The 27,411-nt window shown below is 40.2% G+C and overlaps 1 protein-coding gene and 1 pseudogene across 1 annotated transcript in view; both read right to left on the bottom strand.

Annotated features, from left to right (window-relative positions):
* Positions 1 to 22,600, bottom strand: part of LOC131193480 (zinc finger protein OZF-like) — an 84,455-nt gene extending 61,855 nt beyond the window's left edge. The window contains exon 1 of the mRNA XM_058173687.1: positions 22,579 to 22,600. The gene's annotated coding sequence lies outside the window, so the exon portion shown is untranslated. The remainder of the gene's footprint in view (positions 1 to 22,578) is intronic.
* Positions 3,195 to 22,647, bottom strand: LOC131190350 (zinc finger protein 850-like; annotated as a pseudogene).
* Positions 22,648 to 27,411: the final 4,764 nt, after the last annotated feature.

The following is a 27,411-nucleotide window of genomic DNA, read 5'->3' as shown; positions in this document are numbered from 1 at the left end:
TGCACTGAATTCCTGCAACCGTTCGGAAAATTTAAACTTGGAAACCCCTCTACCTCTTGTCTCCTCTCACTTTCACCTTATATGAGGAGCCACAATCTCTAACTATAATCTGAGTGCTGCAATCCCCAAGATTGCCTGGAGAATTCTGGGGCTGAAAATCTCAGGGGCACCCAGGGAAAAAAAGGCTGGGACTCTGTACGTGGCATTTCTATCATCTACTATGATAAAAATGCAAAGAACACTCCCAAAAATATTTTTACAGAATTGGACAATGTCTGCAAAAATAAATACAGGAAATCCCTGGGTTACAAGTGTCCCTTTAGCGAACGTTCAAAGTTACACGATAAGTGCCCCCTAGCATTGATGAAAAAATTGTGAAATTATAAATATTGCAGCACCATGGAAGTTGTTCACCCTTATGCTCTGCAACATTCACCCCACCTATATCATCACCACTCCGGCCGGGTCTTCACAGGCATTTCGCCTTTGGAGAGTCACTTACCTTGCAAAGACCTCCTCTCTGTTGCGGTTTCTTTGCCCGCATTCACAGAGAACAGAGGCTTAATGTAGAGCAAGATCAGTAGCGCAAGATCTTGTGTAATCTCGCACTTTAGGGTTCCTGTAGGCTTCAGCAGCCCTTTGCAAAAAGCCTTTGTTGACACCAGCAGAGCTTGGGAGGAGCAGGCGCGTCCCTCTGAAGCCCTGTTCCTACAGGCAAAAGCTTTTTGCAAAGGGCTGCCAAAGCCAACAGGAACACAATCCTCAAGTGATTTGCTGATGAGAAAGCAGCCCCTACGGCATTCCCTATCCCAAGATAACTCATGTACACTTAACAAGCCAAGCATTAACCGAATGGGTGGGGCCGGGGACAACTATCAAGGAGGAAAGCTGTGGAAAATGATGCTCCATTTTAGAGTCCTTTTTCCAGCAAATTCCAACCAATCAGTGGACTTTGTGGAGTCCCAGATCCCTTGGAGGGGGATCGGAAGGAAGAGGTGCTCTGCAGCGTAGCTCTCGGCAGCGGTTGAGAAAGCGAGCAGCAGGAAAGCCTCGGAGAAGCTGATCGGGGGAAGGAGATGGCCTGTAATGGCAGCTGCAAGGAAGTAACAGCGGACAGTTGGACAACAATAGCGGTGGAATAGCAGGACAACGGCAAGACTGATCTGGTTAAAACACTTCAAAAGAGTGATCTGGGGTGGAAGATCGACTTGGAGGATTTCTAAGAAAGAAGAGAAAGAGGCCCCAGGAAGGAGGAGGACATACACAGCCTCCTCCAAAAGATACCTATGAAAGGCAAGTTTGGGTGTAAAAGAAATTGCTGCATTTTGACAGATTGGATTGGCAGAGAAGGACTAAAGGATTAAAGAGATTTCTTTTTCTGATCGCTACTAATTTGGAAGTAAAATAGACAATTAGAAGGCGGAGATTTAGAATAAAGAGCTGATATACTGGAGGTTACTGACAGCATAGAGAGACTCTAAATGCTGAGTAATATAAAAGGAGGCGAGGAAGACATCTGCTGGCTAAGAAGTAAATAGGAAGTCCTATGGAAGAAAAGAGAGTATTGTAAGAAGGACTAAAAAAACCCTATATTTAAGAAAGTAGGAAAAAAAATGTGGGAAATAATTTGTTACTAATTAATTTATAAATTATAATGAATATAATTGTGGCTATGGTTGTATTTATAGCTGCATAGTTTAGTATTTAAATTTAAATTGGAAATTGTTCTTATCATTACTCTCATTAAGTAGTGATAATATTGATATTATTAATGCTATAAATGACAACTCATGTTATTGCTAATAAATTATTGATATTGATTGATGTGTTAAATTGATAATTTTGGATTGATACAAGTATTTAGAAATTCTAAGTTATTGACTTTAGTGTGTTAAGAGTGTGTACAACAGATATAAAAATAAGAGGATAGACTTGGTTATAGATAGATAGGAAAGGAATAAATTAAAGCAATAGTTAGGGTATGCTGGAGGAAACAAGAGGTTTATAAATAAGTGGAGAGGTTGGTTTAAGTTGGTTGCAGAGATGACAAGTATACCTAACTTAATGAGGATTGGTACAGGAAGGAGGTAGGTAGCCCAAACTATGACAATGGAATTGAGTCCAGCAGGCAAAGATCCATAGAAGAAATGATCAAAGGGAAAGATCAAATTTATTTAAGGATTTACAATTAATACTGCAATCAATGCAGGATGTGATGTTGAAAAATCATGAAGACTTGCAAAAAGAGATAGGGGAAGTAAGGAATGATACTGGAGAACTTAAAGAAAAGATAAAATCAATAGATGGTAAATTTGAATGTTTGCAATAGCAAATTATGAAAATGAGCAAAATTACAAGAGATGGAAGAAAGATTGGGAAGGAAGAAAATGTGTGGATGAAATGAACATTAAATTAATACAAGCTAAAAATATCTTGAAATGATGGTTATCCAGTTAGAAATGGAAAAGCAGCCCACTATTTACGATTCCAGAATGTGAAGAAAATAAAGGTGAAGATTTACCTGAAATGATGGCAGAGATGCTGGCAGGAGACCTAGGAATTGGCAAAGAGGAAATGGCAATGAAATGGATGAAATCTATAGAATCCACACCAATTATGTGAAGAGGCATAATTTACTGAAGGAAGTACATATTAGGTTTGTAAAAAGTCGATTCGTGATGAAATATTACATAGGACAAGGGATGATCTGCTGGAGTACAGAGGGAGACAACTGGTGGTTCTCAAGCAAGTTCCTAGGAGAGTGAGAGAACTAAGACTCTACCAAATTGTAACTTCTAAAATAACACGATTAAATATTAATTTTCGATGGCTGATACCAGAAGGTATCATGGTAACATGCAGGAAAAAGATTTATTCTTGATACAATAGACAAAGCAGAAGAATTCTATAGGCAAAATTTTGGCAGTGATAATGAAATAGAGGAAAGAGAATTAAGAGAAGGTGGTGAATCAAAAGAACAAACATTGGAAGTGACAGAAGCTCTAGTAAAAGAAAGAGAAGATGGGAAGGAAGAACAGATACAGAAAGATATGATGAAAGCAAACACAAAGAATACAAAGAAGTTAGACAGATGAGGTGCCAAGATCCAGACAGAAGTAGAGATGTACAAGAGGAAATAACGCTTCTATCATTAAATGTTAATGGCTTAAATGCTCCCACTAAGAAGTAAATAGGAAGTCCTATGGAAGAAAAGAGAGTATTGTAAGAAGGACTAAAAAAACCCTATATTTAAGAAAGTAGGAAAAAAAATGTGGGAAATAATTTGTTACTAATTAATTTATAAATTATAATGAATATAATTGTGGCTATGGTTGTATTTATAGCTGCATAGTTTAGTATTTAAATTTAAATTGGAAATTGTTCTTATCATTACTCTCATTAAGTAGTGATAATATTGATATTATTAATGCTATAAATGACAACTCATGTTATTGCTAATAAATTATTGATATTGATTGATGTGTTAAATTGATAATTTTGGATTGATACAAGTATTTAGAAATTCTAAGTTATTGACTTTAGTGTGTTAAGAGTGTGTACAACAGATATAAAAATAAGAGGATAGACTTGGTTATAGATAGATAGGAAAGGAATAAATAAAGCAATAGTTAGGGTATGCTGGAGGGAAACAAGAGGTTTATAAATAAGTGGAGAGGTTGGTTTAAGTTGGTTGCAGAGATGACGAGCATACCTAACTTAATGAGGATTGGTACAGGAAGGAGGTAGGTAGCCCAAACTACCACAGTGGAATTGAGTCCAGCAGGGCAAAGATCCATAGAAGAAATGATCAAAGGGAAAGATCAAATTTATTTAAGGATTTACAATTAATACTGCAATCCATGCAAGACGTAATGTTGAAAAATCATGAAGACTTGAAAAGAGAGATAGGAGAAGTGAGGAGCGATACTGGAGAACTTAAAGAAAAGATAAAATCAATAGAGAGTAAATTTGAATGTTTGCAATAGCAAATTATGAAAAATGAGCAAAAATTACAAGAGATGGAAGAAAGATTGGGAAGGGAAGAAAAATGTGTGGATGAAATGAACATTAAATTAATACAAGCTAAAAAATATCTTGAAATGATGGTTATCCAGTTAGAAATGGAAAAAGCAGCCCACTATTTACGATTATAGAATGTGAAAGAAAATAAAGGTGAAGATTTACCTGAAATGATGGCAGAGATGCTGGCAGGAGACCTACGAATTGGCAAAGAGGAAATGGCGAATGAAATGGATGAAATCTATAGAATCCACACCAATTATGTGAAGAGGCATAATTTACTGAAGGAAGTACATATTAGGTTTGTAAAGAAGTCGATTCGTGATGAAATATTACATAGGACAAGGGATGATCTGCTGGAGTACAGAGGGAGACAACTGGTGGTTCTCAAGCAAGTTCCTAGGAGAGTGAGAGAACTAAGACTCTACCAAATTGTAACTTCTAAATTAACACGATTAAATATTAATTTTCGATGGCTGATACCAGAAGGTATCATGGTAACATGGCAGGAAAAAAGATTTATTCTTGATACAATAGACAAAGCAGAAGAATTCTATAGGCAAAATTTTGGCAGTGATAATGAAATAGAGGAAAGAGAATTAAGAGAAGGTGGTGAATCAAAAGAACAAACATTGGAAGTGACAGAAGCTCTAATAAAAGAAAGAGAAGATGGGAAGGAAGAACAGATACAGAAAGATATGATGAAAGCAAACACAAAGAATACAAAGAAGTTAGACAGACGAGGGCGGCAAGATCCAGACAGAAGTAGAGATGTACAAGAGGAAATAACGCTTCTATCATTAAATGTTAATGGCTTAAATGCTCCCACTAAGAGGAAAAGCTACTTCAACAAATCGAGTAAGATGCATTTAGATATAATAGTGTTGCAGGAAACACACATAAAGAAGTCACATCAACATGTACCAAAATGTCCCAAGCTAGGGAATATGTTTACAGCTCTATCTCAACAAAAGAAAAGGGGAATTGCGATATATATCCAGGAATTTCAGCTAAGCAGATTTATAAAGATGAGATAACATTAAATGGGAAGAAAGTGGTTGTGTGGGACTATATGCGCTAAATGAGGGCCAAATGATATTTTATTAAAAAATTACATAATATGATTGGAGAATTGGAATATGACAATATCTGCATAGTTGGGGACATCAACACAATAGTAGACAGAGAATTAGATCGTAAGAGTGACAAAATGAGGATGGCAGTTAAGAAGCAAAAAATAAAATTTTTTGGCAGCTATGACAACATGACATCTCTAATAAATTGGAACTTTGAGGAACCTCAAGCCTCAGAGCTTTATTTCGTTGGGGGTGTTTCTTGGAATCCTGACAGAGGAAAAGTATTAAAAGGATATTGCGCAACACATTTTTTTAAATGGTGGAGGGGCTATGTATTAAAGATAGTTGGAGAGAAAGAAATGGGAAAGAGAAACAATACACATATTATTTGGGCAGACATAACACATGGTCCAGGATCGACATGGCATGGGTATCAATAGAACTCAATTTGGAAATTGAGGAAATTAAAATTGGTATAAATTCATGGGCAGATCATAACCCTATTGGAATCAAATGGAAAGGACAAAAGAAGATTAAAAGATGGATTCTGAAAAAAGCAATTTTGAAACAGAATGAGTTTAAATTGATAATGAACAAATGGGCTTATTCTTCCAAGATAACAAGAAAGAAGACACAAACAACCAATATCTCTGGGATACTGCAAAAGCTTTTATGAGAGGAGTTGCGATAGCATATATGGCCAAGGAAAATAAACAAAAAAAAGCAAAGACAAAATAGTCTAGAAGAAGAATTGAGCAGAGTTGAGAAGGAATTACAAAAAGAGCCACAAAAACAAGAGCTGAAACAGTAAATAGAGGAAATTGAACGTTAAATTAAATATTATTTATTTATTTATTATTATGGATTAATAAATTACACAATGATGAGGGCAAATTAATATATTAAAATGAAGGTAAGAGAAATGTAGCCTATGAGTTGTTTAAAAAAATTCTATGAGGATAAGGAAAAGATAGGGGAAGATAAGATCTGGCAATATCTTCAGAAAACGGGATTGCCCAAAGTCCCGGCAGAATGTAAGGAGATACTAAACAAAGAAGTAACATCATTAGAATTATTGGAGGCAATCAAGAAGCAAAAAATAAATAAAGCACCAGGTCCTGATGGGTTGCCATCAGAAATATATAAAAATCACCAGGAAATACTAAGTCCAATATTGTTAGAAGTTTATAATGAAGTTTTAAATGAAGCAAAAATTCCAATCTCGTGGAAAGAAGTGACAATCACTTTGATCCCAAAGGAAAATTCTGACTGGACGTATATTTAAAATTATAGATTGATATCCCTATTGAATTCGGACTACAAAATTTTTATGACAATTATGGCTGAAAGATTAAAAAATTGTTAGAAAACTTTATCCATTCTGATCAAAATGGCTTCCTGCCCAGATGATATATAAGGAACAATATTAGGATTATATTAGATATCATAGAATATTATGAGCTACACAATGAAAAACAGATGGTATTAATATTCGCTGTGCGCAGAAAGCATTTGATAATGTTAAATGGGAATTCATATTAAATCAATTAAAGTATATGGAATTTGGGGAAAAATTATAAGGATGTGTAGAGCAATTTATTCCGAACAAGGAGCAAAAGTGGTAATCAATGGGGAAACAACAAAGAATCTTCAAATTCAGAAAGGTATGAGACAGGGTTATTTGCTATCGCCGCTATTGTTTATTTTATCATTAGAAACTTTGAATAGTTTCTAAGTTTTTGAATAGTTTTCTATATTTGAGAAGATAACCAAATTAGTGGCTTGAAGATTAGAAATGAATTTTTTGAAGTGCAGGCGTTTGCGTACGATCTTGTCTTTATTATTGACAAGCCAATGTAGTCTGGTGTACGGCTGATGGAAGTACTGGAAAAATATGGGGAGGTACCAGGCCTAAAGATAAATAAGGATAAAACAAAAAGGTTAGTAAAAAACATGACAGAGGAGCAAAAAAAAAAAAATAGAGAGAAAAATTGACATTCAGATAGTTAAAAAAATTAAGATACCTAGGAATCCAATTGACCTCAAGATGCGTGACACTTAAAGAAGAGAATTATGATAGGCTAATTGAACAAATTAAAATTGATTTAGAAAGATGGAAAAGATTTAACTCCTTGTTGGGGAGGATTGCTATGATCAAGATTAATGTTCTACCTAAAATGTTATTTTTATTTCAATGCATAATTTGGCTTTAAAAAGATTTCTTTTTAAATTTGAACAGAATTATATCAAAATTTATATGGCAGGACAAAAACCCAAGAATTAAATAAAAATTATTACAGGATGCAAAAGAAAGAGGGGGATTTGGCCTTCCAGATTGGGAAAAATATTGGCAAGCAGCAGCTCTGGTCTGGGTAAGTGATTGGCTACACCTCAAAAACAGAAGATTGTTGACATTAGAAGGACATGATCTCCAAATAGGGTGGCACACTATCCTCTGGGAGGAGAAACATAAAGTTCACCAGTACTTCCAAAGGCACTACATCGGGAGGGCACTTTTAGATATTTGGATCAAGACTAAAAGAAGCAATTGCATAGAGATCCCTAATTGGATATCGATAGTAGAAATGCTCACACACCCAAATCTTCTTACAGCAGGAGGCGCTGTTACATATAAAGAACTATTAAACGTGACAGGGGAATTGAAATCAAGGAATAATCTAAAGGAAGAGGACTCGAATTAGAGTGGTGGGTATATTTACAAATACAATATAAATTTATGAAGGACAAAAAAGAATGGGGTACAAAATTAGAATCATCAGAATTGGATAAAATTCTATTAAGTACGGAGGGAAAGGCCATTAAAAAATTGTACCATTATCTATTAAAACAAGAAATGCTTGAAGAACAAGTAAAGGAGACTATGATAACCTGAAGTAAATGTTTTGGGTACAGTATCGATTTGGATAATTGGCTGAATCTGTGGGGAAAAAATATTAAAATTACACTGGCAGCCTCATATAAAGAAATCTTGTATAAAATGTTTTACAGGTAGCATTTCCCACCCACAAGATTGGCAATAATTAGCAAAAAACACTCTCCAATTTGTTGGAAGTGTGAGGTGGATTTAGGGTCATATTACCATATGTGGTGGGAGTGCCCAAAAGCAAAAAGCTTTTGGCAGCAAATTAAGAGTTGGCTAGAAGAGATTTTAATGGTTAAAATAGAAGTTAAGCCAGAATTTCTTTTACTGGAAATGATAGACGGTAAATACAATAAAAATGTAACCTACTTAACATTACATATACTAACCGCTGCAAGATTAGCATTTGCTCAAAAATGGAAGTGTAAAGAAATACCCTTAGAAGAAAAAGTAATATGTAAAATTTATAACTGTGCAGAGATGGATAGACTCACTTTAGAATTCAAAGATAAAAGCGAATCAATTTTTAATGAAGTCTGGAGCAAATTTTACGATTGGTTAGACAAGAGAAAAAATGCCAAAAACAAGGGATAGCAAATGTCTGGAAATGCATATGTCAATGAATATTGAACTTGTGAGTGAAATATAGGTTTATTGGATATGTGTATAGCTGTTTAGGAAGTAATACATTGTATACTTGACATTTAATGAAGTAGAATATATGTAAATTTGTATATAGATCGAGGAATATATTACTTATTAATTCTAATTAGACATAAATGTCAGAAACCAGAGATGTCAAGCAATGTTCATTGTTTTTTGTTTTTAAAACTTGAATTATTAATAAAAAGCTTTTTTAAAAAATGAGTGAATGCGTGGGTGAAAGCAGTGAGCTACGTCATTCAATATAAGAGCTTCACTCCCACGATTTCTCGAGTTAGGGATAGAATGGGTAGAATCCATTCGTAACTCGAGGCCTACCTGTATCCAGCAACTTTTTGCAAAGGGCTGCCAAAGCCTAGAGGAACGCAATACTCAAGCACTTTGCTGACGAGAAAGCAGTCCCGAGAAACTGCATGCAGCTTCTCAGGGCTGCTTTCTTGGCACTGGAGGTCTCGTGAGGCTGATCTGGGACGAGAAAGCAGCAAATGCAAGGGAAAAAGCAGGGAGTGATGTCGTTCAATGTGCGAGATTCACTTCCACAAATTCTCGACTTATGGATGGAATGGGCAGTCTCCATTATATTTGTAACTTGAGGACTACCTGTATCCAGCAACTTCTGCTGCTTATGGTCAGAAAGTCATTATCAAAAAAAATTCTTTCCTCCTTCCCATCTAATACCATTACATATTTGCCTACAAAAAATTAGGCAAATTCTTTATAGTCAAATTTAACAGTCAATTTCTCAGCTGGACTTACAATGGGACATTAGAAATGAAATTCAAACCTTCTCTACACTCATCACTTAGGGCCTCATGTGGATTTTCTTGTGTGCTATAAAGTTGGAAGGTTTCTTGAAGCACCATCCACAGGGCACTCAAATAGTTTCTCCCTTGTGTGTATAAGCATATGATTTAGAAGGCTAGTCCTGATATCGGAATCTTCCCCACAGTCTGGACACCCATATGGTTTCTCTCCTGTGTGAGTACTGTGGTATATCACCAGGTTGGAATTCCAACTGAAACTTTTTCCACAAACAGGACACTCATACAATTTCTCTCCTATGTGAGTCCTCTGGTGCACGAGCTGGGATCTCAGAGAGAAACTTTTCCCACAGTCAGGACATTTAAAGGGTTTCTCTCCTGTGAGTCCTCTGGTGTTCCACAAGGTGGGAATTCTGACTGAAACTTTCCCCACAAACAGAACATTCAAACAGTTTCTCTCCTTTGTGAGTCCTCTGGTGTTGAATCAGGGTGGAATTCTGAGAGAAACTTTTCCCACAGTCAGGACATTTAAAGGGTTTCTCTCCTGTGTGAATCCTCTGGTGTTGAACCAGGGTGGAATTCTGAATAAAACTTTTCCCACAGTCAGGACATTTAAAGGGTTTCTCTCCTGTGTGAATCCTCTGGTGTTCAACCAGGTTGGAATTCTGAATGAAACTTTTCCCACAGTCAGGACATTTAAAGGGTTTCTCTCCTGTGTGAGTCCTCTGGTGTATCACGAGGCTGGAATTCTTACTGAAACATTTCCCACAAATAGGACAGTCAAACGGTTTCTCTCCTGTGTGAGTGCTCTGGTGTTGAGACAGGGTGGAATTATGACTGAAACTTTTCCCACAGTCAGGACATTCAAATGGTTTCTCTCCTGTGTGAGTCCTCTGGTGTTGAATCAGGGTGGAATTGTTACGGAAACTTTTCCCACAGTCAGGACATTTAAAGGGTTTCTCTCCTGTGTGAGTCCTCTGGTGTTGAATCAGGCTGGAATTCTGACTGAAACTTTTCCCACAGTCAGGACATTCAAACGGTTTCTCTCCTGTGTGAGTCCTCTGGTGTTTCACCAGGGTGGAACTGTGACTGAAACTTTTACCACAATCAGGACACTCAAAGGGTTTCTCTCCTGTGTGAGTCCTCTGATGTGTCACCAGGCTGGAAAGCTGACTGAAGTTTTTCCCACAATCAGGACATTCAAAGGGTTTCTCTCCTGTATGAGTCCTCAGGTGTATCACCAGGCTGGAATTCTTTCTGAAACTTTTCCGACAAACAGGACATTCAAACAGTTTCTTTCCTATATGAGTGCTCTGGTGTGAAAAGAGGTGAGAATTTCGACTGAAACTATTCCCAGAGCGAGGACATTTAAAGGGCTCCTCGCCTGTGTGAATCCTCTGGTGTATCATTAGGTTGGAATTATCACAGAAACATTTCTCACAATCAGGACATTGAAACAGTTTCTCATTGGTATGAGTCCATATTGCCATGCTTGCTAAAGAATTTACTATGTTGGGAGCACTTGTAGGACTCCTCTCCTTTGTGGGTCCTTCTAAGAACCACAATGGAGGTGTTCTGATCAGAGGTTTTGCCACATTCAGAGTATTTGTATGGTTTTTCTCCAGTCGGGATCCTCTCTGGCATAATCAGCTATGATTTGCAAGTTGTATCTTTCCCACAACAGGCATATCTATGGAGCTTTTCCACAACTAATATTCCTTTGGAGGGCCAAAATATGGATGATCTTTTGTTTAGCAGTGCTTTGATTCAACCTGTTTTCTTCCTCCCAGAGTGAGGCCTGCAACACTTTCTGCTCTATGTGGCTTTCCAATTGACCTTTTCCTCACCACTGACTTCCAGATATTTCCCTTTTTTGCCCAATGGAAAAATAATCTCCTTGACTTTTCATGTAATATATGCTTGAATTTCACACTCTACTTTTCCCAGCTAGAAACCTCTTCTTGATTTTCTCTCATTTCTCTATCACCTGCTGAGGGATTGAAGAATTGTGTGGCTTTCTGAAGGAAATAGAAAATATTTTGATTTCTGGACTGACTTGCTTTGCTGTCCAATGTTGCTTGTTATCCGCAGTTGTCCAGAGTGCCCTTATTGCCATCCTCTTTGTCTGTAAGATTAAAATAAAAGTATATTTAATGTTGCATAAAATGGTTGCAGAAGATGAGAAAAAAAGAAAAACGTTTACGTTACAATGAAAAAGCAAACATGCCACAATACTCAAAGAAGCTTACATTAATCACGACACATGGAAGACTACCGAGATCCAAGTTTGAATATCCATTCAATGATGAAATTCACTTGTTGACTGGGTCAATCACAAATTCTTAGCAGTGCAAAGGGTTGTTTTCACATACAGTAAAGTGAAAAAGAAACTAAACCCTCTTTCATTTCTATGGTTTTACTTATCAGGGTATCATAAATATTATTGGAACAGAACAGAAGAGAATAACAGAATTGGAAGGGACTTTGCAGGTCTTCTAATGCAAGCCCTCCTCAAACAGGAGACCCTATACCACTTTGGAGAAACGGCTATTACTACGCCCTTATGAAAAGCTTCCAGTGATGGAGAACCACAATGTCTGAAGGCCAGCCGTTCTGCTGGTTAATTGTTCTCACCATTAGGAAATTTATCACTACTTTCTTTGTATAAAGAGGGGAATAAAGTGCCTGTCATGTTCCAGCCGTCAGCAAGAAATTTGGACAGAGCCAAAGATGGTTAACTGACAAACTTTATCCAACAAGCTATAACAACCAGCACAAAATTACAAACAGGCAATAGGCAAAGTCCGTGCTAATGTTGTTAATCCCTCAACCATTTATATAGCATCAGCTCCAACCACACCCCCAGGGCCCACTCTTATAACCCCTCACCCAGGGGTAAAATGCTCCAGTTCAGCCGACCTGGTAGCAATGATGGCTGGTGGTTCAGAGAACTGGTAGCAATGGCAACTCGAGGCTCCGCTCACCCACCCAGTCATCGTTACTTCCTGCTTTTACTTCTGGAGTAAAGAAATGTAAAAAAAAATGCTTAAAATGTTAAAAAAAAATCCAACAATCAGCTGAGCAATGCGCGATGGTCGGAACTTTTTTTAATTTATTTTTTAAGCATTTTTTTTACTACCAGTTCCGGAAAACAAAGCACTCAGCTCCTCCCCCTTTTCACTCACCCCGAGCTTCCTGCTATAGATTTTCATGCCTTGCTCCATGCGCCCAGGATCATCGCCTTCATCATCTTCTTCCTCCTCCTCTCCATCTTCCAAGTGAAAAAACACCAGAATGCTCCTGGCATTTTTCCATTTGGAGGAAGCATTTATACCCGTGAAGGCAAGTCTGGCTTCCTGCACTGCTCGTTAAAAACCTCACCAGTACTTCTATGCACGCAGCTTGTATGTGTGTGAATGTCGGGCATGGGCTGCTGTGAAAGACCAGGAGCAAAGACACACATATACACACAGGCTTTAAAAAATCTTTAGAACGACTCAGGGCTCCTTCTGGTTGGCCTCTGAAGAAAAGAGGAATGAAGGCTGGGGTGCATTGGAGGGGTCATTTCCCACCCACCTCCCTGCCTTCGCACTGACACTGCCGGGGCGAAAGACTGGGGGAGGGCCGATAATATTGTGGCTAATAACACAGAAGCGAAAACCTTAAGGAGAAACAGGCAAGGCGAAGGGTTCGAGGCAAAAAGTCCTAGACCCGTTCGTTGCAGTGACATATTTGATGAAAACCAAACACAGCATATCAGCACAAGCTTCTCATACAAACCATCATGCAGTGGTGGAGGGTGATAATTTGGGCTTGTTTTTAAGCCACAGAACCTGGACACTTCCAGTCTTTGAGTCGACCATGAACTTCTCTATATATTAACGTATTCTAGAATCAAAAGTGAGGCCATCTGTCCAATAGCTAAAGCTGGGCTGTTATAGGATTAATCAACAGGACAATGGTTGCAAAACACATCAGCAAAACTACAACGGAATGGCTGGAAAAGAATTAAGGTGTTGCCATGGCTGTCAAAGTCCAGACCTCAACCCGACTGGCGGAATCTCAAGAGAGTTGTGCATAAAAAAACACCCACAAACCTTAATGAACTGAAGCAATGTTGTAAAGAAGAGTGAGCCAAAATTCCTCCACAATACTGCAAGGGACTGATAAAGTCACACTGAAAAGGATTACTTCCTGTTGTTGCTGCTAAAGGTGGTTCTACAAATTATTGAATCATACATTTTTTTACACAACTTCTGTTTTGGATTTCTTTTTATAAAATAAATAATGACCTGATGTAATATGTGATGTGTTGTTCATCTACAGTTGTGTTTACCTACTTTTAAGAACTTCTAAGGACCAATTGATTTTTACTATGTCCTGATATATAAAATAATAGAAGTCAAGGAGAATGTACTTTCTTTATCACATGACTGTATATCTGGAAGTCCTGGGAAGATAGATTATACATTTGCAGATATATACACTCAAAAATAAAAATACACACACCTACAATATGGAGAAAATCCATGTCTTTCAAGCCTGAAAAATATCTCAAAATATCTCAGATTAACCTTCTTTTAATCACGAATTTGATGAATTTGATGATTGCTCATATGTTGAAATGGCAAGGCTGAAGTTCAGGCCACAACAGGCTTCTGAGGCCGAAAATTTAACAGGAAACCACTAACCTAAAGTGAAAGCAAAGAAATGTATAAATATCTGCCTTCCACTATGCTCAGGGTTCCTTCCTTCTTAGAAGAATAATGAATTGGCTTATCAACAAACACATTTGGACTCTGTCTTTTATTGAGCCACACCTGTCAATCTGCATGACACTAACTTTATAGATGTGAGGGTTTATCTGATGAAATGATGCCAAAAAACTCTGCAAGATTTGAAGGAACCCATGGAAATCCTGAGCTCCAGGTAAGGGCAGAAAATATCTTCCACAATCCCTTTGGTGACATCCCAATTCAAGTAGTCCTCACTTACTGATGGCAATTGAGACTGGCATCTGTGTCGCTAAGCGGCCAGATCATGAAGCATGATGTCACATGACAGTGCCAACTTACATCTGTTCTTTTAATGTGTTTTAATGTGCATATATTTTTTATGTCTCTAAGCCGCCCACTGTTATGTCATGCTAAGATTGGTGGCCAATACATTTTATAAATAAATAAGTGCAACTAAACAGTCAAAATGTTCAATAGCCATTTTTTAAAAAAGTGCTGGGTTAAGTACAGTTGAACCTAGTGAATACACGGATGGGGGCACCAACTGGAAAAATCGTGCTTGTTAGCTAGAAATTGAAGTAGAACAAAACAACCACCACCCAAAAAAAGACCAGAGACACATAAATCCGATCTTGTTGCATGGAAAACATCAGGTCCATAACAGAATAATTGAGTTGGGGGGACCTTGGAGGTCTTCTAGTCCATCCCCTGTTCAGGCAGGAGACCCTATTCGATTCTGAACAAATGGCTGTCCAATCTCCCCTTAAAACCCTCCAGTGACGGAGCAGCCACAACCTCTGGAGGGAAGCCATTCCCAAAGAATCAACTTTAATTTAATAGAGATTTTTTCAATCTTCCCACCAGCAGAAAATTCCCGCCACCAGTTTCACAGCCTGCAGCCCCAGTGGGCTTCCATTTGGGGAGGGAAGGAACCTGCAGGAGCAGCAGCTGACCTGCTTCAGCCCAGTTGCTTCTCTGCTTCCAGGCCGTGGAGGGAACCGAACAGCCCGACTTGCTCCCGGACTCTCCTCCCACCTGCTGCCCTCAACTCACCCGCCAGCTGTTGCTTCGATCCTGGGAAGACCACAGGAGCCACTCTGCACAGCAACTTCCTCCCATGCGTCATCCGGAAGAGGAAGTTCCTCTGTGCTTCTCCTTTCCTCCATTCCTTTCTTGCAATGCAGTGTTGATGCCTTTCTAGGCACAGATGTTAGCTGACCGCCATCTAGCGACAGGAGGTGGAAAAACACGCTTGTATAATCACCAAGGCTTTGGAAGATATTATCAGTAATTACATGGCAGCTGGTCGTTTTCGACTCCTAGCAACCGACCTTTGCAACTGAGCCAAGTGAAGTAGTGAAACGTGACGCTACTTAGCTTCGTTTTTTGTGCCTTTGGGTCAGCCTTGATGCCTGGCCTTGCAGTTCCCTTGGTAAGGGTTTTTGGAAGTGGTCCCCCTCTCCCCCCCCCACCTTTTCCTGCTTCCTAGACCTGAGAGGACTGGCCAAAGTTTTGCCCTTCAGGTGGGACTGGAATTGAGCGTTTCTCTGTCTCTAACCTGGTGCCTTCACCCATACACCAAACTGGATCTTCTTCCTCCCCACAAAATATACCCATGGAGGTCTTGAGTCCAACCCCCTGCTCAAGCAGGAGACCCTGTTGCTTCTCTCCATCCATTGTTCCTTGTCTTGCCTTCTGGTGCTTTGGAAAATAACTTGACCCCTCGTCTTTATGCAGTCACTCAAATATTGGAATACTGCTATCGTGACTCCCCTTGTCCTTCTTTTCATTAGAGTAGAAATACCCAATTCTTGTAACCGTCCTTCGTATGTTTAAGCTGCGGTTCTGCTTTAGGTCAGGGCTGCTCAGCAAGCTGCCAATGCTTTGCTGGAATCCATTGCGCACAGTGATTGCCGGCATGCTTAATGTATGTTGTATCTTACAAGTGATTGGTTGCTTTTTGGCTACAATAGTTCTTTTCTTTATGCTCCTTCCTTTTAACTCTCTTCCTCCCCCTGTGACTGCCTGGGAGTATTCAGGTTGCTCTTGCTGAGGTGCTTGCTATGTCCGCAAGGCTTGTGCATGTGTGAGAAACACCCTGAAGGAAATGAGTTTCTGTGCTGCTGTGAATAAACCTGGTGTTGAATATGTAAATAGTGAGTGAAGCCAGGAACATAGGCTTCACTCAGGTCCGGGTTAGCCGGACATTAGCATATCCACCACGGATTGGTCCGTTCAAATACAGGGAGAATTAAAGCAATTGGTCCGTTCAAATGGAGGGAGAATTAAAGCAATGTCAGTGACTAGGCTGTTGGACAGCTCCCTTTAAAAGGGAGCACTACCAGCAGCCTGTCAGAAGTTTTACTAATCTTGAAATAAAGAGCTGAAGTTACTTGCTGGAGTCCTGCCTCTTTTGCGATTCACCCACTTAATACCTATAATGACTAATCCATTAAATCACCAGGCATTAAGTCACTCCAAAGAGACTTGACTTTTTCTGCAGCATAATTGATGTCCTTCTAACTTGCTTCTTGTTCTAGGAGGCTCCCACCATCAACAGTGTTTCCTCAGAGAAGTCACAGACCTGCCAAAGGGAACATACAGCCACAGGAGGAGGAAGTGGACTTTTGACTCTCCTCCAAGGAGCTTGGTGGGTATGAGATCCCTGAAAAGCAAGCAGTGAAACCATGGCCTGTTGGTCCTGTCTCATTCCCTGGGATCCCACCTGGCCCAAGAAGTCCTAAAGCGGGACTCAACCATGAGGATCTGGTTACTGCTTGCTACCTGTGGATTGAGAAACTCTCCGTGTTCTTCTGCAGATATGACCAATGTGGAAGAGAAATGTTGGACTGGATTTCTCTGAGGAATGGACTTCAGGCCAGTTTCCAAGGAAGTTTTTATTCTGGTCAACTAAGCAGAGATAATTTCCATATAAGAATGTGTGGTGATAATTTCTCAACAGAGAAAAGGGCAGAAGATGAAGTTATATGATTTTTTTTTATTCCTTTCCTGCTTCTCTGTATCCATTCTTTGTTTTTGTTTGATTTATATTTTACTAGTTGATTACCCATATTCTGCTACAAAACTGTGTGACTGGGCTTGATAAATCGACACAGCTTGAAAATTATTGAGTAGTTATGATCGGCCTCTCCTCTCCCCTCCTCTACCTCAGCCTTGCCCCACAGAAGCCTATCCTATCCTATCCTATCCCCCTTCTCTCCCTCAGGCTTGCCCCACAGAAGCCTATCCTAATCCTATCACCTTCTCTCCCTCAGGCTTGCCCCAAAGAAGCCTCCTCATCCTATCCCCTTCTCTCCCTCAGCCTTGCCCCACAGAAGCCTCACCTATCCTATCCCTTTCTCTCCTTCAGCCTTGCCCCACAGAAGCCTCCCCTATCCTATGCCCTTCTCTCTGTCAGGCTTGCCCCAAGAAGCCTCACCATCCTATCCCCTGCTTGCTGCTGTGTAAATAAAACTGAAACTCCTCACAATTTTTTTCCTCACATCTCCCCACCAAGGGGGAGGGACCACAAAAATATCAGTCCCTTGGTGCTGATCTCACCCACCAGCCATCAAAGGCTAACAAGGAGGCCCCTAAAAACAAGAGAGATCAAAGGAGTTGCAAATAAACCTGGAGGTCCTGTGCTCAAAAGCACAATCCCTTTTCTCTTCAACTCAATATTCTTACAGTTCTTTTCCATGAAGGTCACCTGCAAGGCAGAACAGCCTTTATATCTGAAATTTTACATTAGTTTTACATTTTACACTCACTGCCCCAAACTCCGCCAATATATTTGCTATTCATATAGTATCTTCAATTTGTGTTGCCTCATTCTTGACACAATCTGAACAGACATGCTTGGTGCAATGAATGCCTGGAACTGGTAGGAAAAGATGAATTTGAGATCCCGTCTACTTCTCATCGCCTCTCACTTTACCTTATATGAGGAGCCACAACCTCTACCTATATTCTGAGTGCTCCAATCCCAAGAGATGCTGGCTAGAGAATTCTGAGACTGAATATCTTGGGGCAGGCAGAGAGAAAAAGGCTGGGACTCCACATGGCATTTCTTATCACCTACCATGATAAAAATGCAAAGAACACCCAAAAAAGATTTTTACAGAATTGCACAATTTCTGCAAAAATAAATACAGATAATCCCTGAGTTACGAGTGTTTCCTTAGCGAATGTTCAAAGATAAGCACCCTCTAGCGTTTATGAACAAATCACCAAATTATAAATATTGCAGCACCACGGCAGTTCACCCTTACGAACGACCACAGTGGCTCTGCAACATTCACCCCTATCCCCCATCTCGCATCTTTGCAAGCACTTTGCCTGTGGAGAGTCACTTATCTTGGAAATATCTCCTCTCTTTGCCCGCATTTGCAGAGAACAGAGGCCTAACGTATCGCGATATCAGTAGCGTGAGATCTTATGTAATCTCGCACTTAAGGCCTCTATTCTCTGCGAATTGAGACCTGGATATTTGCAAACGGAGGGAAGGCTTCGGTCCCTCAGTCCTTCCCTCCGTTTGCCATTTCCTTGCTGAAGCCTGTAGGGAGATTGCGTTCCTGTAGGCTTCAGCAGCCCTTTGCAAAAAGACTTTGCAAGGGACTGCACAAATCTTCTCAGGGCTGCTTTCTCGGCACCAGAGGCCTCCTCAAGCTAATCTGGAGTGGGAAAGCAACAAACGCCTGGGCCAAACCAGGGAGTGATGTCATTCAATGTACAAGATTCACTCCCACAAATTCTCGAGTTACTCGGAATGATCCGTATCATTCAGCATTCGTAACCCGAGAACTACCCATATCCAACAAGTTCTGTTGCTGATGGCCAGATAGGCATTATTAAAATAATATGTTGCCATTTTGTCCTTCCTCTTCCCCATCTAATACCATTAAATATTTGCCTACAAAAAAAATCAGGCAAATTCTATTTAATTTAATCAAATTAAATAGTCAATTTCTCAGCTGGACTTACAATGGGACACTAGAAATGAAATTCAAACCTTCTCTACACTTGGGGCCTCATGTGGATTTTCGTGTGTGCAATAAGGCTGGAATGTTTCCTGAAGCAACATCCACACTCAGGGCACTCAAACGGTTTTTCCCCTGTGTGTATAAGCATATGATTTAGAAGGCTAGTCCTAATACTGAAATCTTTCCCACAGTCTGGACACTCGTATGGTTTCTCTCCTGTGTGAATTCTCTGGTGTCTCACTAGGTTGGAATTCCGACTGAAACTTTTCCCACAATCAGGACACTCAAAGGGTTTCTCTCCTGTGTGAGTTCTCTGGTGTATCACCAGCCAGAAATTCTGACTGAAACTTTTCCCGCAATCAGGACATTCAAAGGGTTTCTCTTCTATGTGATTTCTCTGGTGTGTCACCAGGTTGGAACTGTAGCTGAAACTTTTAGCAAACTCAGGACATTCAAAGGGATGTTCTCCTATGTGAATTTTCTGGTGTCTCACCAGGCTGGAATTCCAAATGAAACTTTTCCCACAATCAGGACATTCAAAGGGTTTCTCTCCTGTGTGAGTCCTCTGATGTATCACCAGGCTAGAATTGTGACTGAAACTTTTATGACAATAGGAGCATTCAAAGGGTTTTTCTCCTATGTGAGTCCTCTGGTGTTTCACCAGGCTGAAATTGTGACTGAAACGTTTCCCACAATCAGGACACTCAAAGGGTTTCTCTCCTGTGTGAGTCCTTTGGTGACCAATGAGGTTGGAATATTGACTGAAACTTTTCCCGCAATCAGGACATTCAAAGGGTTTCTCTCCTGTGTGAGTCCTCTGGTGTATCACCAGGCTAGAACTGTGACTGAAACTTTTCCCACAAACAGGACATTCGAAGGGTTTCTCTCCTGTGTGAGTTCTCTGGTGTGAAACGAGATGAGAATTTCGACTGAAACTATTCCCACAGTCAGCACATTCAAAGGGTTTCTCTCCTGTGTGAATTCTCTGGTGTCTCACAAGGCTGGAATTATCACAGAAACATTTCTTACAATCAGGACATTCAAATAGTTTTTCCTTGGTGTGAGTCCATGTTGCCATGCTCCCTAAAGCATTTAGCACATTGGGAGCACTTATAGGGCTTCTCTCCTGTGTGAGTTCTTCCATGGACCACAATGGAGTTGTTCTGATCAGAGGGTTTTGCCACATTCAGAGTATTTATATGGTTTTTCTCCAGTCTGGATTCTCTCTGGCATAGTCAGCTGTGATTTACAAGTTGTATCTTTCCCACAACAGGAACGTTTATGGAACTTTTCCACAACTAATATTCTTGAGGAGGTCAAAAATATCGATGATCCCTTGTTTACTGAAGCTTTGATTCAAGCCGTTTTCTTCATCCCAGAGCGAGGCCTGCAACTCTCTCTGCTCTACGTAGATTTCCAAATGACGTTTTCCTCCTCACTGATTTCCAGATATTGCCCTCTTTTGCTCAATGGGAAAATAATCTCCCTTAACTTTTCATGTAACATTTGTGTGAATTTTACCCTCTCCTTTTCCCAGCTAGAAATCTCTTGATTTTTTTCTCGTTTCTCTCTCACCTGCTGAGGAAGGTGAAGAATTTTGTGGCTTTCTGAAGAAAATGGAAAATATTTTGAATACTGGACTGACTTGCTTTGCTGTTCAATGTTGCTTGTTATCCTCAGTTGTCCAGAGTGCTCTGCATTGCCATCCTCTTGGTCTATAAGATTTGAAAAAAGTGTCTCTTTAATGGTTGCAGAAGATGAGGAAAAAAAAGAAAAAAAATTACATTACAACGAAAAAGCAAACATGCCACAATGCTCCAATAAGCTCTTACATTAATCATGATTCATTTGACACATGGAAGACTACCCAGATCTTCTTAAATCACTGTGGGTTGTTAAAGACATGACTCTGACTTGCAACTTCCTGCTGGCATCCCCACTGATTGTACTTGTCAGAAGCCAGCTGGGAAGGTCACAAATGGGGATCATGAGTGTGGGATGCTGAAATCATCATAAAAGTGCATCAGTTGGCAGAATCCGAATTGGTGCAACTGCTTTTCCTGCACTTTCATAACTACATCTGGTTCTACAGTGCCATTGTAATTTGGAAGGCTCAGTGAACCAATGATAAGTCAGGACTACCTATGGTTGTCCTTGATCGAGTAGTAAATCCCACCTGCCCCCCCCCTTCCACCCTGCCTTCCCCATCTGTCCTTGATTTTAATCTTTGCTATTAATTTTGTTGGACGTCCTTCCCCCACAAGAATGAAATATTTTGGGGAATGTTAAAAGAGGTAATATATTTCACCAAAGGAGAAATGGAGAAAAATCTTAACAAAGGCCAAAGGCACACCACAATAGTCTCCAGCAGATGCCTGAAGTCTTTAGAGATGGAGATTTTATGCCCATTCAGAATGACTGGGCCAATCTATTCACAAACAAAACACCTTCAGCTCCAGTTGATGGGATTAAGGACAGGACTTTCAGGAAAAAATAGGATTAATAACCCAGGACCATTAAAATAGCAAAAGACCAAAACTCACTACATTGCACAACCCCCTGGAGCATTTCAAATACACAACCCCAAACAATGTATAAAGGCCCATCTATCCCAACCCCATTTTGTCAGCTGTCCCAGAACAACATGATGCTGTTGGTTCTGCTCATCAGTAAAGAGAATCCTTCTTTCCAATCAGCCTCCATTTTATTTCCAGCTCTTCTCCTGACTTGGAACCGGACGGGATTTTTCTTCCTACAATTTATTTAGATTTTAATGTGTATGTATTTTTTTTATGTCTCTAAGCCACCCACAGTGGTGTCACATTAAGGTTGGTGGCCAATACATTTTATAAATAAATACACTGAACAATCAAAACATTCAATAGCTACTTTTTAAAAAGTGCTGGGTTAAGCAGAGTTGAACCTGGTGAGTACCCGGATGGGGGCACTAATAGGAAACACCATGCTTGTTAGCTAGAAATTGAAGTAGAACAAAACAACAACAACCCAAAAAAGACCAGAGGCACATAAGTCCAATCTTGTTGCATGGAAAACATCAGGTCCATAAGAGAATAATTGAGTTGTGGGGACCTTGGAGGTCTTCTAGTCCATCCCCTGTTCAGGCAGGAGACCCTATTCCATCCTGAACTAATGGGTGTCCAATCTCCTCTTAAAACCCTCCAGTGACGGAGCAGCCACAACCTCTAGAGGGAAGCCATTCCCAAAGCATCAACCTTCACTTGAAGGAGAGTTTTTCAATCTTCCCACCAGCAGAAAATTCCCGCCACCAGTTTCACAGCCTGCAGCCCCAGTGGGCTTCCATTTGGGAAGGGAAGGAACCTGCAGCAGCAGCAGCTGACCTGCTTCAGCCCAGTTGCTTCTCTGCTTCCAGGCCGTGGAGGGAACCGAACAGCCCGACTTGCTCCCGGACTCTCCTCCCAGCTGCTGCCCTCAACTCACCTGCCAGCTGCTGCTTCGACCCTCGCAAGAGCAGAAAAGCCGCTCTGCTCTCCACCTTCCTCCCATGAAGTCATCCGGAAAAGGAAGTTCCTCTGAGCTTCTCCTCCCCTCCCGTCCTTTCTAGCAATGCAGTGTTGATGCCTTTCTAGGCACAGATGTTGCCTGATCACCATCTAGTGACTGGAGGTGGAAAAACACGCTTGCCCAAAGGCGTTTGGAAGATATTTTCACTGATTATATGGCAGCAGGTCGTTTTCAACTCCTAGCAACTGAGCTTTGCAACTGAGCCAAGTGAAATAGTGAAACGTGAGGCTACTTAGCTTCGATTTTGGTGCCTTTGGGTCAGTCTTGATTCCTGCCCTTGACGTTTCCTTTGGAAGGGTTTTTGGAAGGGGTTTCCGCACTAAAGAGAGAGGAAGAGCAAGGAAGTAACAGGCAATAGAGAGAAAGCAGAGCTGCTTAACTCATTCTTTGCATCAGTCTTCATGCAAAAAGAAACTATAGCCCAATCTACCAGAAACATAACTGTAAAAAACAGAGTGGAAATAAAAGTTAAAATAAGCAAAAAAATAGTAAGAGAACACCTCTGATCTTGATGAATACAAATCACCAGGACCTGATGGAATACATCCCAGAGTTCTAAAGGAGCTGGCAGACGTCATCTCAGAACCACTTCACCACATCTTTCAAAAATCCTAGAACACCGGGAAAGTACTAAAGAATTGGAAAAGAGCTGATGTGGTTCCCATCTTCAAAAAAGAAAAAAAAAACAGACCCAGGAAACTACAGACCAATCAGCCTAATATTAATACCCAGGAAAATACTGGAAAAGATAATAAAAAACCAGATCTGCCAACACCTAGAAATGAGTAAAGTAATAACAGTCAGCATGGGTTTGTTAAAAACAGATCATGCCAAACCAATCTTATTTCATTTTTGAACATAGTGATTAAATTAGACCACCAGTGAAATACTGTGGACATAATATATTTAGACTTCAGCAAGGCATTCGAAAAGTAGACCACAACCTAGTTCTTCCTAAGTTAGGCAAAAGTGGGATAGATAACTTCACCACCAGATGGATTCACAAGTGGCTGACAAACCATACTCAACGAGTAGTCCTTAACAGGTCTAAGTCTACATGGAGAGAAGTAAACAGTGGGGTGCCACAAGATTCCGTCTTAGGCCCAGTATTCTTCAATATCTTCATAAACGACTTAGATGAGGGAATGGAAGGGGAACTCACCAAATTTGCAGATGATACTAAGCTGGCAGGAATAGCTAACACCCTCGAAGATAGGCTCAAGATCCAGATGGATTTTTTTTTAATTGAAAAAGTTTTTAAAAAACAAAAACATTTCCCCCCCCTTTTCCCCCCTCCCTCCCAGAAAACCCCCTTCCCCCCTCCCTTCCCCCCCCCTTCCCGGGTCAATCACAAGGTATTGTTATACATAAACCAAACATAGAATAAAATTTTCCCTTCCAATCCAATTAACCTCATCCAAAGCTTTTCATCTCCCAACCCCCTCCCCATTACATAAAATAACTTCCTAATTATTCAAAGGCAATCTGATATTTCTTAATCTGATATCTGTTTTGTAGATAATCAATCCATTTTTTCCATTCAATTAAATATCTTTCCTGCGTATTGTCTTTTAAAAAAGCTGAGATTTTAGCCATCTCAGCCAAATTAATGACTTTCAGTATCCATTCTTCTATTGTAGGTACCTCTTCTTTCTTCCAGTATTGTCCAATCAACAGTCTTGCTGCTGTTATTAAATTCAGAATCAGTTTAGAAGATCCAGATGGATATTGACAGACTTGAACACTGGGCTCTATCTAACAAAACGAAATTCAGTGTAGAGAAAAGTAAAGTCCTATACTTAGGTAAGAAAAACCAAAAGAACACATATAATCTGGGGAAAACCAGGCTTAATAGCAGTGACTGTGAGAGGGATCTTGGAGTCTTAGTGGACAGCCAGCTAAATATGAGCCAGCAGTGTGCAGTGGCAGCCCAAAAAGCCAATACAATCCTAAATTGCATTAACAGAGGGATACAATCAAGATCAAGTGAGGCACTAATACCACTCTATAAAGCCTTAATAAGACCCCACCTAGAGTACTGCATCCAGTTTTGGTCGCCACACTATAGAAAAGATGTTTAGACTCAAGTAAAAGTGCAGAGGAGAGCAACCAGGATGATTAGGGGATTGGAGACTAAAACATATGAACAATTGTTACAAGAACTGGGCATGGCAAGTCTAGTGAAGAGAAGGACCAGGGGAGACATGATAGCAGTCTTCCAATATTTGAGGGGCGGCTGCCACAGAGAGGAGGGAGTCATTTGGGAGTATTTTCCAAAGCACCTGAAGGCCAGACAAGGAATAATGGATGGAAATTGACCAAGGAGAGATTCAACCTAGAAATGAGGAGGAACTTTCTGACAGTGGGACTCAATCAATCAACCAATGGAACAGCTTGCCTTCGGAGGTTGTGGGAACTTCATCATTTGAGACTTTCCAGAAAAGATTGGCCTGCCATTTGTCAAAAATGGTGTAGGGTCTCCTGCTTGAGCAGGGGGTTGGACTAGATGACCTATAAGGTCCCTTCCAACTCTGTTAATCTGTTAATCTTTCCTGCTTTCAAGGGCTGAGAGGACTGGCCAAAGTTGAACTGATGGCTTTGCCCTTTAGGTGGGACTGAAACTGAGTTTTTCACTGTCTCTAACCTAGTGCCTTCACCATTACACCAAACTGGATCTTCTTCCTCCCCACAAACTCTACCCATTGACCTGTTCCTGCTGCTCCCACAGCAAATTCAAGGCTGCTGTTTTCAAAATCAATCAATCAGAAGAGATCTGGAAGGTCTTCTAGTCCAGCCCCCTGCTGAAGCCTGAGACTTTATACCATTTTAGACAAGTGACTAGCCAGTTTATGTTTAAAAACTTCCAGTGATGAAGTACCTACAACCACTGGTTAATTGTTCTCATTGTTAGGAAGTTTTTCCTTAATTCTAAGTGCTTCTCTTCTTCATTAGTTTTCATCCATTGTTCCTTGTCTTGCCTTTTGCAACTGACCTGACCCCCTCCTCTTTGTGGCAGCCACTCAAATATTAGAATACTGCTATCATGCCTCCCCTTGTCTTTCTTTCAACATATCCAATTCCTGTAACCATTCTTTGTATGTTTTAGCATCCAGCCCCTTATCATCTTTGTTGCTCTTCTCTGCACTCTGCACTCTTTCCACTCAATATCTTTTTATATTGTGGTGACTAGAATTGGATGCAGTATTCCAAATGTGGCCTTACTAAGGCTTTGTAAAGCGGTACTAGAACTTCACATGATCTTGATTCTATCTGTCTACTAATGCAGCCTGGGATTGTACTAGCTATTTTGACTGCTGCCACTCACTGCTGGCTCACATTCAAATGATTGTCCACTTGGACTCCAAGATCCCTCGCACAGTTACTGGCATTAAAACAGGTTTCACCTGGTTTATACCTATGCAGTTGGTTTTCCTTGTCTAAGTGTAAAACTTGACTTTTATCTGTGTTGAATATCTTTTTGTTAGATAGGGCCCATTGTTCAAGTCTCTCAAATCTTTTTTGGATCTTGAACTTGTCTTCTGGGGTGTTGGCTATTCCTGGAAGCTGCAGATTGATGAGTTCCCCATCTATCCCCTTGTCTAGATAATTTATGAAGATTTAGAACAATGCTGGGCCTAAAATGCAATCTGGGGTTTACTTACTTACTGCTTACTTTCCTCCATGTGGGTGTAACTTCATTGAGGATTACACGTTGAGTATAATTTGTCAGCCAGTTAGAAACTCATCTTGTGTTGGTGATGTCCATCCCACATTTGTCTAGCTTTCCCAGAAGTAGGCTGTGACCTACTTTATCAAATGCTTTACTGAAATGTAAGTATAGGATGTCCACAGCATTTCTCTGGTCCACTCATTTAGACAAGGTTTGTTTGGCATGATCTGTTTTTGATAAATCCATGTTGGCTACTGGTTATAACTTTGTTTGTTTCTAGGTGTGTGAGCATCCGTCAGAAATTTCACAGTTATAAAGTGAAGCAGCAAGCAGTTTATTGCATGTAAAATATGTTTTTGCACAATGGTGGGCTGCAAATTTTTTAGCAACCCCCGCTTCTCTGCCCTAATGACTGATTGGGTGGGCGTGGCCAGGGTGTGTGAAAGCACTCAGTCTCCTGCAGCACTCTGCCAGTCAAAATGGGGCGTGGGGTTAATTACAAAATGTGGACTTTGCTTTGTGACATCCAGATTCAGTGAGCAAAGGGTGTGAACTGCACAGAAAATACACTTTTGTTTAGTTATGAAGAAATATCCCCAAAGTCAGATGTACACTAAATGTAGACTGACTTTTAGCTACACCTCTTCCCAGAGCAAACAGCAAATTTTGAAGCTCCAGGTAAAGAGGATTCATTTTAGGATGAATAACCACAGTTTGCATATTGGAGGTTCCTAAAGGAATGCTGGGAAACTCTGTATTTTAAAGAAATTTGAGGAACGGGTGCAGAGAATAGCCCTTCTCTTCCTGAGGCTGTAGAGACCTGGCACCAATCAAAATATTGTTTGTGAAGCAACTGATCAACACTGACAGGGCAGTGTTCCAATATTTGAGAGGCTGCCACAAAGAGGAGGGGGTCAAGTTATTTTCTAACGAACCAGAAGGCAAGAAAAGGAACAATGGATGGAAACTAATGAAGGAGAGAAGCAACCTGGAAACTTACAATGAGAACAATAAACCAGTGGAACAGCTTGCCTTCAGAGTTTGTGGGTGCTTCATCATGGAGGTTTTTAAAAAGGGAC

Source organism: Ahaetulla prasina, chromosome 2, assembly GCF_028640845.1.
Source record: "Ahaetulla prasina isolate Xishuangbanna chromosome 2, ASM2864084v1, whole genome shotgun sequence".
Taxonomy (NCBI): domain Eukaryota; kingdom Metazoa; phylum Chordata; class Lepidosauria; order Squamata; family Colubridae; genus Ahaetulla; species Ahaetulla prasina.
Note: the sequence above shows the minus strand (reverse complement) of the source record. Positions and strands in the feature narration are given on the sequence as shown.